Source organism: Hyla sarda, unplaced genomic scaffold (assembly GCF_029499605.1).
Source record: "Hyla sarda isolate aHylSar1 unplaced genomic scaffold, aHylSar1.hap1 scaffold_522, whole genome shotgun sequence".
Taxonomy (NCBI): Eukaryota; Metazoa; Chordata; class Amphibia; order Anura; family Hylidae; genus Hyla; species Hyla sarda.
This window is the reverse complement of record NW_026610533.1, coordinates 100915-113491: the sequence shown is the minus strand read 5'-3', so window position 1 is coordinate 113491 and position 12577 is coordinate 100915. Positions and strand designations below refer to the sequence as shown.

Genomic DNA, 12577 nt, shown 5'->3' with positions numbered 1-12577 from the left:
ATGCCTTACGTCTGCTCCCAGTCCTGCCAGTCAAATTCCTATGCCTCCTCCGATACCAGGTCTCCCCAAGGCCTATCTGGACTATGCCGATGTTTTTTTGCAAAAAACAAGCAGAGACTTTGCCTCCTCACAGACCTTATGACTGTCCTATTGATCTCCTTCCTGGTACTACTCCACCCCGGGGCAGAATCTATCCTCTGTCAGCTCCTGAAACACAAGCCATGACGGAGTACATCCAAGAAAATTTAAAAAGGGGATTTATCCCCAAGTCTTCCTCCCCGTCCGGAGCAGGGTTCTTCTTTGTCTCCAAAAAAGACGGTTCCTTACGTCCATGCATTGATTACCGCGGTCTTAATAAAATCACTATAAAAAAACGCTATCCCCTGCCTCTTATCTCAGAACTCTTTGACCACCTACGTGGCGCTAACATCTTCACCAAATTGGATTTAAGAGGTGCATATAATCTCATCCGCATCAGGGAAGGGGATGAGTGGAAGACCGCATTTAACACCAGAGATGGACACTTTGAATATCTGGTTATGCCCTTTGGGCTCTGCAACGCCCCTGCTGTCTTCCAGGACTTTGTAAATGAAATTTTTCGTGATTTATTATATACCTGTGTTGTGGTCTACTTGGACGACATTTTGATTTTTTCTTCTAACCTCGAAGAACACCGCCGCCATGTCCGCCTGGCTCTTCAGAGACTCCGTGACAATCAATTATATGCCAAGATGGAGAAATGTCTCTTTGAATGCCAATCTCTTCCCTTCCTAGGATATTTAGTCTCTGGCCAGGGACTTCAAATGGACCCAGACAAACTGTCAGCCGTGTTAGATTGGCCACGCCCCTCCGGACTCCGAGCTATCCAACGTTTCTTGGGGTTTGCCAATTACTACCGACAATTTATTCCACATTTTTCCACCATTGTGGCCCCAATTGTGGCCCTAACCAAGAAAAACGCCAACCCTAATGTTACGCCGAGTGCTCCGGGTCCCTGCTCCTCCCCGGAGCGCTCACGGCGTCTCTCTCTCTGCAGCGCCCCGGTCAGACCCGCTGCCCAGGAGCGCTGCACTGACATTGCCGGCGGGGATGCGATTTGCATAGCGGGATGTGCCCGCTCGCGAATCGCATCCCAATTCACTTACCCGTCCCGGTCCCCGGCTGTCATGTGCTGGCGCGCGAGGCTCCGCTCTCTAGGGCGCGCGCGCACCAGCTCTCTAAGATTGAAAGGGCCATTGCACCAATGATTGGTGCCTGGCCCAATCAGCCTAATTAGCTTACACCTGCTCCCGGGCTATAATACCTCACTTCCCCTGCACTCCCTTGCCGGATTTTGTTGCCTTGTGCCAGTGAAAGCGCTTAGTGTTGTCCAAAGCTTGTGTTTCCAGATCTTCTGCTATCCACATTGACTACGAACCTTGCCGCCTGCCCCGACCTTCTGCTACTTCTGACCTTGCCTCTGCCTAGTCCTTCTGTCCCACGCCTTCTCAGCAGTCAGCGAGGTTGAGCCTTTGCCGGTGGATACGACCTGGTTGCTACCGCCGCAGCAAGACCATCCCGCTTTGCGGCGGGCTCTGGTGAATACCAGTAGCATCTTAGAACCGGTCCACCGACATGGTCCACGCCAATCCCTCGCTGACACAGAGGATCCACATCCAGCTAGCCGAATCGTGACACCTAAGTCCTGGCCTCCTCAAGCGAACGAGGCGTTCAACCGTCTCAAAACTGCCTTTTCTTCTGCTCCCGTACTCTCCAGACCTGATCCATCTAAACCCTTCTCACTGGAGGTAGACGCCTCCTCGGTGGGAGCCGGAGCTGTACTCCTACAAAAAAACTCTTCTGGACATAACGTTACTTGTGGTTTCTTTTCTAGGACCTTCTCTCCGGCGAAGAAAAGTTACTCCATTGGTGATCAAGAACTGCTGGCCATAAAACTAGCCCTCGAGGAATGGAGGCACCTGCTGGAGGGGTCCAAATACCCAATTATCATATACACTGATCACAAAAATCTCTCTTATCTTCAGTCTGCCCAATGGCTGAACCCATGCCAGGCTAGGTGATCGTTGTTTTTTGCCCGTTTTAACTTTGAGATTCATTTTCGCCCTGCTGACAAGAATATCAGGGCTGACGCCCTCTCTCATTCCTCTGATGCCTCCGAAATGGAAGCCCCCCTGCAACACATTGTTCCTCCTGACTGTCTGATATCCTCTTCCCCAGCTTCCATCAGACAAACACCTCCTGGAAAGACCTTCGTCCCTCCACGCCAGCACCTCAGGATCCTCAGGTGGGGACACTCCTCACACCTCGCCGGTCATGCTGGCATCAAAAAGTCCATCCAGCTCATCTTTCGATTTTATTGGTGGCCTACCCTGGAAGCAGATGTTGCTGATTTTGTTCGGGCTTGTACAGTCTGTGCCCGGGACAAGACTCTTCGTCAGAAGCCTGCCGGCCTACTTCATCCTCTGCCTGTTCCCGAGCTACCATGGTCTCAGATTGCTATGGACTTTATAACAGACCTGCCCTTATCCCATGGCAACACAGTCATTTGGGTGGTCGTTGATCGTTTCTCCAAGATGGCACATTTTATTCCACTTTCAGGTCTTCCTTCTGCCCCACAGTTGGCGAAACAATTTTTTGTGCACATTTTTCGCCTTTACGGGCTTCCCACGCATATCATCTCGGATAGAGGCGTTCAATTTGTGTCGACATTCTGGAGGGCCCTCTGTAATCAGCTTAAAATCAAATTAAATTTCTCGTCTTCCTATCATCCCCAATCCAATGGGCAAGTGGAGAGAGTTAGGCTGGGTCCACACTACGTTTAGTCCCATACGGGAGCGCATACGGCAGGAGGGAGCTAAAACCTCGCGCTCCCGTATGTGACCGTATGCGCTCCCGTATGCCATTCACTTCAATGAGCCGACCGGAGTGAAACGTTCGGTCCGGTCGGCTCATTTTTCGCCGTATGCGCTTTTACAAGCGGACCTAAAACCGTGGTTGACCACGGTTTTAGGTCCGGTTGTAAAAGCGCATACGGCGCAAAAATGAGCCGACCGGACCGAACGTTTCACTCCGGTCGGCTCATTGAAGTGAATGGCATACGGGAGCGCATACGGTCACATACGGGAGCGCGAGGTTTTAGCTCCCTCCTGCCGTATGGGACAAATCGTAGTGTGGACCCAGCCTTAACCAGGTTCTTGGTGACTATTTGCGACATTTTGTTTCCTCCCGCCAGGATGATTGGGCCGATCTTCTACCCTGGGCCGAATTCTCGTACAATTTCAAAGTCTCTAAGTCCTCCGTTAAATCCCCGTTCGTTGTGGTGTACGGCCGTCACCCTCTTCCCCCCCTCCCCACTCCCACGCCTTCTGGTTTGCCCGCTGTTGATGAGGTTAACCGGGACTTCTCTACCATCTGGAATGAGACTCAAAAATCCCTCATACAGGCCTCATCCCGGATGAAGAAGCATGCCGACATGTTCCTGGTGACAAAGTGTGGCTTTCCGCCAAGTATATCCGCTTCCGCGTCCCCAGTTATAAACTGGGACCACGTTATCTTGGACCCTTTAAAATCAAGTGCCAAATCAATCCTGTCTCCTACAAACTCCTTCTTCTCCATTCTCTCCGTATTCCTAATGCTTTTCATGTCTCTCTCCTTAAACCGTTTATCCTTAACCGCTTCTCTCCCAAGGTTGTTGCTCCTACTCCTGTCTCCGGGTCCTCAGATGTCTTCTCGGTTAAAGAAATTCTCGTGTCTAAGACGGTCAGAGGTAAAAAAAAAATTCTTGTGGATTGGGAATATTGCGGTCCTGAGGAGAGGTCATGGGAACCCGAGGATAACATTCTCGACAAGGACCTTATTCACAAATTTTCAGGTTCAAAAAAGAGGGGGAGACCCAAGGGGGGGTACTGTTACGCCGAGCGCTCCGGGTCCCCACTCCTCCCCAGAGCGTTCTCCTGTTCGCAGCGCCCCGGTCAGACCCGCTGACCGGGAGCGCTGCGATAATGTCCCTAGCCGGGATGCGATTCGCGATCCATCCGGTCCCGCTTACCAGACTCGTTCCCCATCTGTTCTGTCCCGGTGCGCACGGCCCCGCTCCCTAGGGCGCGCACGCGCTGGCTCTCTGCGGTTTAAAGGGCCAGTGCGCCACTGATTGGCGCCTGGTTCTAATTAGTGTGTTCACCTGTGCACTTCCCTATATAACCTCACTTCCCCTTCCCTTCCTTTCCGGTTCTTGTTGCCATTGTGCCAGTGAAAGCGTTCCTTGTTTTACCCAAGCCAGTGTTCCAGACCTCTTGCCGTTGCCCCTGACCACGATCCTTGCTGCCTGCCCTGACCTTCTGCTACGTCCGACCTTGCTCTTGCCTAATCCCTTGTACCGCGCCTATCTAAGCAGTCAGAGAGGTTGAGCCGTTGCTGGTGGATACGACCTGGTTGCTACCGCCGCTGCAAGACCATCCCGCTTTGCGGTGGGCTCTGGTGAATACCAGTAGCAACTTAGAACTGGTCCGCCGGCACGGTACACGCCAATCCCTCTCTGACACAGAGGATCCACCTCCAGCCTGCCGAATCCTGACATTATTATTGTGTATTTTTTTTTTCAAAGGCATTTCTGCCTTTCTATTGTTTTCTTTTTCTTTTTTTTGTTGGTGGGGGGGGGGGGTCAATAAACCATTTTATTACATTTTTATTTTATGGGGGGGGTTTCACCCATATTCCCATTAGAGGGCAACCTTTCACCAAAGATCTGATTATTTCTATAAAACACTGCACTACTATTGTGGTACAGTGTATTATTCCTCTCAGCATTATTCTGACAGGCAGTGCATGGTTATAAAGTTTTTGGGGGAATTTTTATATATTTTTTCTATTTTCTTAATTTTATATTTCATACCAAATATGTTTTGTAAGGGATATTTTTGTAGAAGTGTTTTTTTTTTAAATTATTTTATTAACCTTCTTTTTCTTTTATTGTTTTTAATGGAAATATGTCACCAGTGTCACCTACACAAAAGTGGCGGTACTGACAGATAGTGCAGGTGACACTGGTGACAACGGTACTTACCTTTTCCCGTTCAGTGGCGGGAATCTCCGGTGATCTTCTCTGTTAAGCTTCAGCTCTGGCCAGCTTGGTGCATGGGCGGAGCATAGGGACATCACCACTGCTGTTCTTTAGCAGCGGGACCAAGCAGGGAGCAGTAGCGGCGATGTCACTAAGCTCTGCCAATGCCCCTAGCCGCTGCTGCTCTCTGCTGGACTCGTATCAGCAGTGACATTCCTAAGCTCCACCCGTGCCCCAAGCCGGGCCTGGAGCTGAAGCTTAACAGAGAAGATTACCGGAGATCCCCTCCACGGAACGGGACAAGGTAAGGACCGTTGTCATTAGTGTCACCTGCACTATCTGTTGGTACCGACAGGTTAGTGCAGGTGACACTGGTGACAAATTTCCTTTAACTATTCCAATCAAGGGACTTTGAGCAGCAATCTTTCGATAGCTATGTAATAATACACTGCACTAGTGTCTTATGCCTCTTGTCATTATTCTAAAATACAATGTATGGTTACAGTATTGTCAGGAGTGTTATTTCGTTTTTTTTTTCTTTTTTTAATATTTTTTTAGGGTGTTCTGTTTCAATATATTTTTAACTTGTTTTTTTTATTTTTTATTTTTTGGTCTGTTTTTAACAAATACCATGAGAGGGCTTTCCCCAGTGATCTTTTTATCACCCATATAATACTTTGCAATAGTATTATAGTGCAGTGTATTATCGATGTTAGCATTATGTTGACAGCCTATTTTTAATTATAGCTTATGTGACGGGAGAAATGTTTTTTTTTTTATTCTTTTTTATATAAACATTTATTTTTTTGTAGGGGTTGGGGTGAATTATTTTATAAATTGTTTATTTTTAACTTCATTTAGATAGGATCCGGGCAGAATACATTGCCATCTATGATAACGGTAATGTACGCTTGGAACCTCCGGCAATAGTTATTCCGGCTGAAAATTCCTAGCTAGCCTTTAAGTTTTTTTTACAAAGGGGACTTTTAACAGCGATCTTAAGATCGCTCATATAATACACTGCACTAGTATTAAAGTGCAGTGTATTATGTGCTTCATGATTACTTCAACAGGCTATGTATTATTATGGCTATAGTCTTTTAATATATAGTTTTTTAATTCTCATTATTTTTATAATTATATATTTGTAGCAAAAACAAATTATTGATTTTTCTTTACATTACAGTTATGTTCTAAATCTGCAGTCAGTTTGTCTAAAGGAAACTTGTAAACCTTGGGGTAAGTCGGGTCTATTCTATTAAATATTGATAAAGGAATTCCTACAAATAAAAAACAGATATTAAGGATCATAAATGTTCCTATTCTCTGTACCTGAGACATGGTTGTGTTATATAAGAAGCTGTCCATAGACGATATGCTTATTAACAACACATATATGTTCATGTATAAGGTGGAGACTATGACATCTCTGCAGGTCTAGATATTACATCTAGCCTGATTGTTATCAGTAATTAATATAAATATTAATTACCTGTCCTGTGGTTCCTTTCTTGCAGTTGACGGGGGTATAGGTCACTTTCACCTTCTCACCGGACATCAGTCACCTGTAAAAAGACACTGGTATGATAACATGTTCCTGATACATGCTACAGACGCTAATATATATAACACTCTAGGGCCAGAACTACTTATCTCAGGGATTATGAAACCGCATAAGAAAAAGGAACAAAAAAAATGGAACACATTGGGATTTAGATGATAGGGATTTTTATTTCTATAGTAGTGCAGTGTACTACTCCTCCCATCTTCCCAGGATGATGTTGACGCAGACTATTGACAGGTTTTTGGAGGGTTTGTTTTTGTAATGTTTGGGTTATGTCTTAATTTTCATTTATTTATTCATACATTTTAAGGGTAATATATGTTATCTTTGGGGGAGGGGGCAGAAAATTTTATAAATTATTATTGTGTATTTCTTTTTTCAAAAGCATTTCTGCCTTTCTACTGTTTTCTTTTTCTTTTTTTGTTGGTGGGGGAGGGGGGGGGGTCAATAAATCATGTTATTACACTTTTATTTTATAGGTTGTTTTTTTCACCTATATTCCCATTAGAGGGCAACCTTTCACCAAAGATCTGATTATTTCTAGAAAACACTGCACTACTATTGTGGTGCAGTGTATTATTCCTCTCAGCATTATTCTGACAGGCAGTGCATGGTTATGGCATTGTGAGGGATTTGTATGGGGTTATATAGTTTTTAGGGGAATTTTTATATATTTTTTCTATTTTCTTAATTTTATATTTCATACCAAATATGCTTTTTTAGGGATATTTTTGTAGAAGTTTTTTTTCTTTTTTAATTATTTTATTAACCTTCTTTTTCTTTTATTGTTTTTAATGGAAATATGTCACCAGTGTCACCTACACAAAAGTGGCGGTACTGACAGATAGTGCAGGTGACACTGGTGACAACGGTACTTACCTTTTCCCGTTCAGTGGCGGGAATCTCCGGTGATCTTCTCTGTTAAGCTTCAGCTCTGGCCAGCTTGGTGCATGGGCGGAGCATAGGGACATCACCACTGCTGTTCTTTAGCAGCGGGACCAAGCAGGGAGCAGTAGCGGTGATGTCATTAAGCTCTGCCAATGCCCCTAGCCGCTGCTGCTCTTTGCTGGACTCGTAGCAGCAGTGACATTCCTAAGCTCCACTCGTGCCCCAAGCCGGGCCTAGAGCTGAAGCTTAACAGAGAAGATTACCGGAGATCCCCTCCACGGAACGGGACAAGGCAAGGACCGTTGTCATTAGTGTCACCTGCACTATCTGTTGGTACCGACAGGTTAGTGCAGGTGACACTGGTGACAAATTTCCTTTAACTATTCCCATCAAGGGACTTTGAGCAGCAATCTTTTGATAGCTGTGTAATAATACACTGCACTAGTGTCTTAGGCTTCTTGTCATTATTCTAAAAGACAATGTATGGTTACAGTATTGTCAGAGGTTTTATTTCGGGTTTTTGGTTTTTACATTTTTTTTCTTTTTTTAATATGTTTTTTTTAGGATGTTCTGTTTAAATATTTTTTTTAACTTTTTTTTCTTTATTTTTTGGTCTTTTTTAACAAATACGATGAGAGGCCTTTCCCCAGTGATCTTTTGATCACCCATATAATACATTGCAATAGTGTTATACTGAAGTGTATTATCGCTGTCAGCATTATATTGACAGACGATTTTTAATTATAGCTTATGTGAGGGGAGAAATGGGTTATTTTTTTTTTATACTTTTTTATATAAACATTTATTTTTTTGTAGGGGTTGGGGTGGGGTGAATTATTTATAAATTGTTTATTTTTAACTTCATTTACATAGGATCCGGGCAGAATGCATTGCCATCTATAATGACGGTAATGTACGCTTGGAACCTCCGGCAATAGTTATTCCGGCTGAAAATTCCTAGCTAGCCTTTAAGGTTTTTTTTACAAAGGGGACTTTTAACAGCGATCTTAAGATCGCTCATATAATACACTGCACTAGTATTAAAGTGCAGTGTATTATGCGCTTCATGATTATTTCAACAGGCTATGTATTATTATGGCTATAGTCTTTTAATATATAGTTTTTTAATTTTCATTATTTTTATAATTATATATTTGTAGCAAAAACAAATTATAGATTTTTCTTTACATTACAGTTATGTTCTAAATCTGCAGTCAGTTTGTCTAAAGGAAACTTGTAAACCTTGGGGTAAGTTGGGTCTATTCTATTAAATATTGATAAAGGAATTCCTACAAATAAAAAACAGATATTAACCCCTTCAGGACGGAGCCCATTTTGGCCTTAAGGACCGGAGCGTTTTTTGCACATCTGACCACTGTCACTTTAAACATTAATAACTCTGGAATGCTTTTAGTTATCATTCTGATTCCGAGATTGTTTTTTCGTGACATATTCTACTTTAACATAGTGGTAAATTTTTGTCGATACTTGCATCCTTTTTTGGTGAAAAATCCGTAAATTTGATGAAAAATTTTAAAATTTAGCATTTTTCTAACTTTGAAGCTTTCTGCTTGTAAGGAAAATGGGTATTACGAATACATTTTTTTTTGGTTCACATATACAATAGGTCTACTTTATATTTGCATCATAAAATTGATGAGTTTTTACTTTTGGAAGACACCAGAGGGCTTCAACGGTCAGCAGCAATTTTCCGATTTTTCACAAAATTTTCAAACTCAGTATTTTTCAGGGACCAGTTCAGGTTTGAAGTGGATTTGAAGGGTCTTCATATTAGAAATACCCCATAAATGACCCCATTATAAAAACTACACCCCCCAAAGTATTCAAAATGACATTCAGTCAGCGTTTTAACCCTTTAGGTGTTTCACACGAATAGCAGCAAAGTGAAGGAGAAAATTCACAATCTTCATTTTTTACACTCACATGTTCTTGTAGACCCAATTTCTGAATTTTTACAAGGGGTAAAAGGACAAAATTTTTACTTGTATTTGTAGCCCAATTTCTCTCGAGTAAGCACATACCTCATATGTCTATGTAAAGTGTTCGGCGGGCGCAGTAGAGGGCTCAGAAGGGAAGGAGCGACAAGGGGATTTTGGAGAGTACGTTTTTCTGAAATGGTTTTTGGGGGGCATGTTACCTTTAGGAAGCCCTTATGGTGCCAGAACAGCAAAAAAAAACCACATGGCATACCATTTTGGAAACTAGACCCCTCGGGGAATGTAACATGGGATAAAGTGAACCTTAATACCCCACAGGTGTTTCACGACTTTTGCAAATGTAAAAAGTAAATAAAAAATTTTACCTAAAATGCTTGTTTTCCCCCCAAAATTTTATTTTTAAAAAGGGTAATAGCAGAAAATACCCCTAAAAATTTGAAGCCCAATTTCTCCCGATTCAGAAAACACCCCATATGGGGGTGAAAAGTGCTCTGCTGGCGCACTACAGGTCTCAGAAGAGAAGGAGTCACATTTGGCTTTTTGAACGCAAATTTTGCTCTGGGGGCATGCCGCATTTAGGAAGCCCCTATGGTGCCAGGATAGCAAAAAAAAACCACATGGCATATCATTTTGGAAACTAGACCCCTCGGGGAACGTAACAAGGGGTTAAGTGAACCTTTATACCCCACAGGTGTTTCACGACTTTTGCATATGTAAAAAATTTTTTTTTTTTTTACCTAAAATGCTTGTTTTCCCAAAAATTTTACATTTTTAAAAAGGGTAAAAGCAGAAAATACCCCCCAAAATTTGTAACACAATTTCTCCCGAGTACGGCGATACCCCATATGTGACCCTAAACTGTTGCCTTGAAATACGACAGGGCTCCAAAGTGAGAGCGCCATGCGCATTTGAGGCCTAAATTAGGGACTTGCATAGGGGTGGACATAGGGGTATTCTACGCCAGTGATTCCCAAACAGGGTGCCTCCAGCTGTTGCAAAACTCCCAGCATGCCTGGACAGTCAACGGCTGTCCGACAATACTGGGAGTTGTTTTGCAACAGCTGGAGGCTCCGTTCTGGAAACAGTGGTGTACCAGACGTTTTTCATTTTTATTGGGGAGGGGAGGGGGGTTGTATAGGGGTATGTGTTTATGTAGTGTTTTTTACTTTTTATTTTATTTTTTGTGTTAGTGTAGTGTAGTGTTTTTAGGGTACAGTCGCACGGGCGGGGGTTCACAGTAGTTTCTCGCTGGCAATTTGAGCTGCAGCAGAAAGTTTGCGGCAGCTCAAATTTGCAGCCCGATACTTACTGTAAGCCTCCGCCCATGTGAGTGTACCCTGTACGTTCACATTGGGGGGGGGGGGGGGGACATCCAGCTGTTGCATAACTACAACTCCCAGCATGCCCGTTGGCTGTCGGTGACTGCTGAGAGTTGCAGTTTTGTAACAACTGTAGGCACACTGGTTATGTATCACTGAGTTTGTGACCTAACTCAGTGTTTCACAACCAGTGTGCCTCCAGCTGTTGCAAAACTACAACTCCCAGCATGTACGGTGCATGGTGTACGGTGACTGCTGAGAGTTGTAGTTTGCAACAGCTGGAGGCACACCGGTCGTGAAACACTGAGTTAGGTAAAAAAAAACTCTGAGTTTCACAACCAGTGTGCCTTCAGCTGTTGCAAAACTACAACTCTCAGCAGTCACCGACAGCCAACGGGCATGCTGGGAGTTGTAGTTATGCAACCAGCAGATGCACCACTACAACTCCCAGCATGCACTTTAGCTGTTTGTGCAAGCTGGGAGTTGTAGTTATACAACAGCTGAAGGTACACTTTTCCATAGAAAGAATGTGCCTCCAGCTGTTGCAAAACCATAAGTCCCAGCATGCCCATAAGGGAATGCTGGGAGTTGTGGTGGTCTGCCTCCTGCTGTTGCATAACTACAGCTCCCAGCATGCCCTTTTTGCATGCTGGGAGCTGTTGCTAAGCAACAGCAGGAGGCTGTCACTCACCTCCAACGATCCAGACGCTGCAGGTCAGTCCCGCCGCCGCAGCTGCTCCTGGGGCCCCGATCCCAACAGGGGCGCCGGGGATCGGGGTCCCCAGCACCGGGGGTCGTCTTCCCGCACTCGCTCACGTCCTCCAGAAGAGGGGCGGAGCGGGTGCGGGAGTGACACCCGCAGCAGGCGCCCTGATTGGTCGGCCGGTAATCCGGCCGACGAATCAGGGCGATCGTGAGGTGGCACCAGTGCCACCTCACCCCTGCAGGCTCTGGCTGTTCGGGGCCGTCAGAGACGGCCCCGAACAGCCAGTAATTCCGGGTCACCGGGTCACCGGAGACCCGATTGACCCGGAATCGCCGCAGATCGCTGGACTGAATTGTCCAGCGATCTGCGGCGATCGCCGACATGGGGGGGCATAATGACCCCCCTGGGCGATATGCCGGGATGCCTGCTGAACGATTTCAGCAGGCATCCGGCTCCGGTCCCCAACCGGCTAGCGGTGGGGGCCGGAATTCCCACGGGCGTATGGATACGCCCTCGGTCCTTAAGGACTCGGGATTCAGGGCGTATCCATACGCCCTATGTCCTGAAGAGGTTAAGGATCATAAATGTTCCTATTCTCTGTACCTGAGACATGGTTGTGTTATATAAGAAGCTGTCCATAGACGATATGCTTATTAACAACACATATATGTTCATGTATAAGGTGGAGACTATGACATCTCTGCAGGTCTAGATATTACATCTAGCCTGATTGTTATCAGTAATTAATATAAATATTAATTACCTGTCCTGTGGTTCCTTTCTTGCAGTTGACGGGGGTATAGGTCACTTTCACCTTCTCACCGAACATCAGTCACCTGTAAAAAGACACAGGTATGATAACATGTTCCTAATACATGCTACAGACGCTAATATATATAACACTCTAGGGCCAGAACTACTTATCTCAGGGATTATGAAACCGCATAAGAAAAAGGAACAAAAAAAAATGGAACACATTGGGAATTAGATGATAGGGATTTTTATTTCTATAGTAGTGCAGTGAACTACTCCTCCCATCATCCCAGGATGATGTTGACGCAGACTATTGACAGGTTTTTGGAG

General features: G+C 44.7%; 1 long non-coding RNA gene across 1 annotated transcript in view; it reads left to right on the top strand.

Moving 5' to 3' along the window:
- The window catches only part of LOC130338381 (uncharacterized), a 74629-nt gene extending 62291 nt beyond the window's left edge, over positions 1 to 12338 (top strand). Inside the window, exon 3 of the long non-coding RNA XR_008879077.1 lies at positions 12283 to 12338. This is a non-coding gene — a long non-coding RNA (uncharacterized LOC130338381). The remainder of the gene's footprint in view (positions 1 to 12282) is intronic.
- The last annotated feature ends 239 nt before the right edge of the window (positions 12339 to 12577 follow it).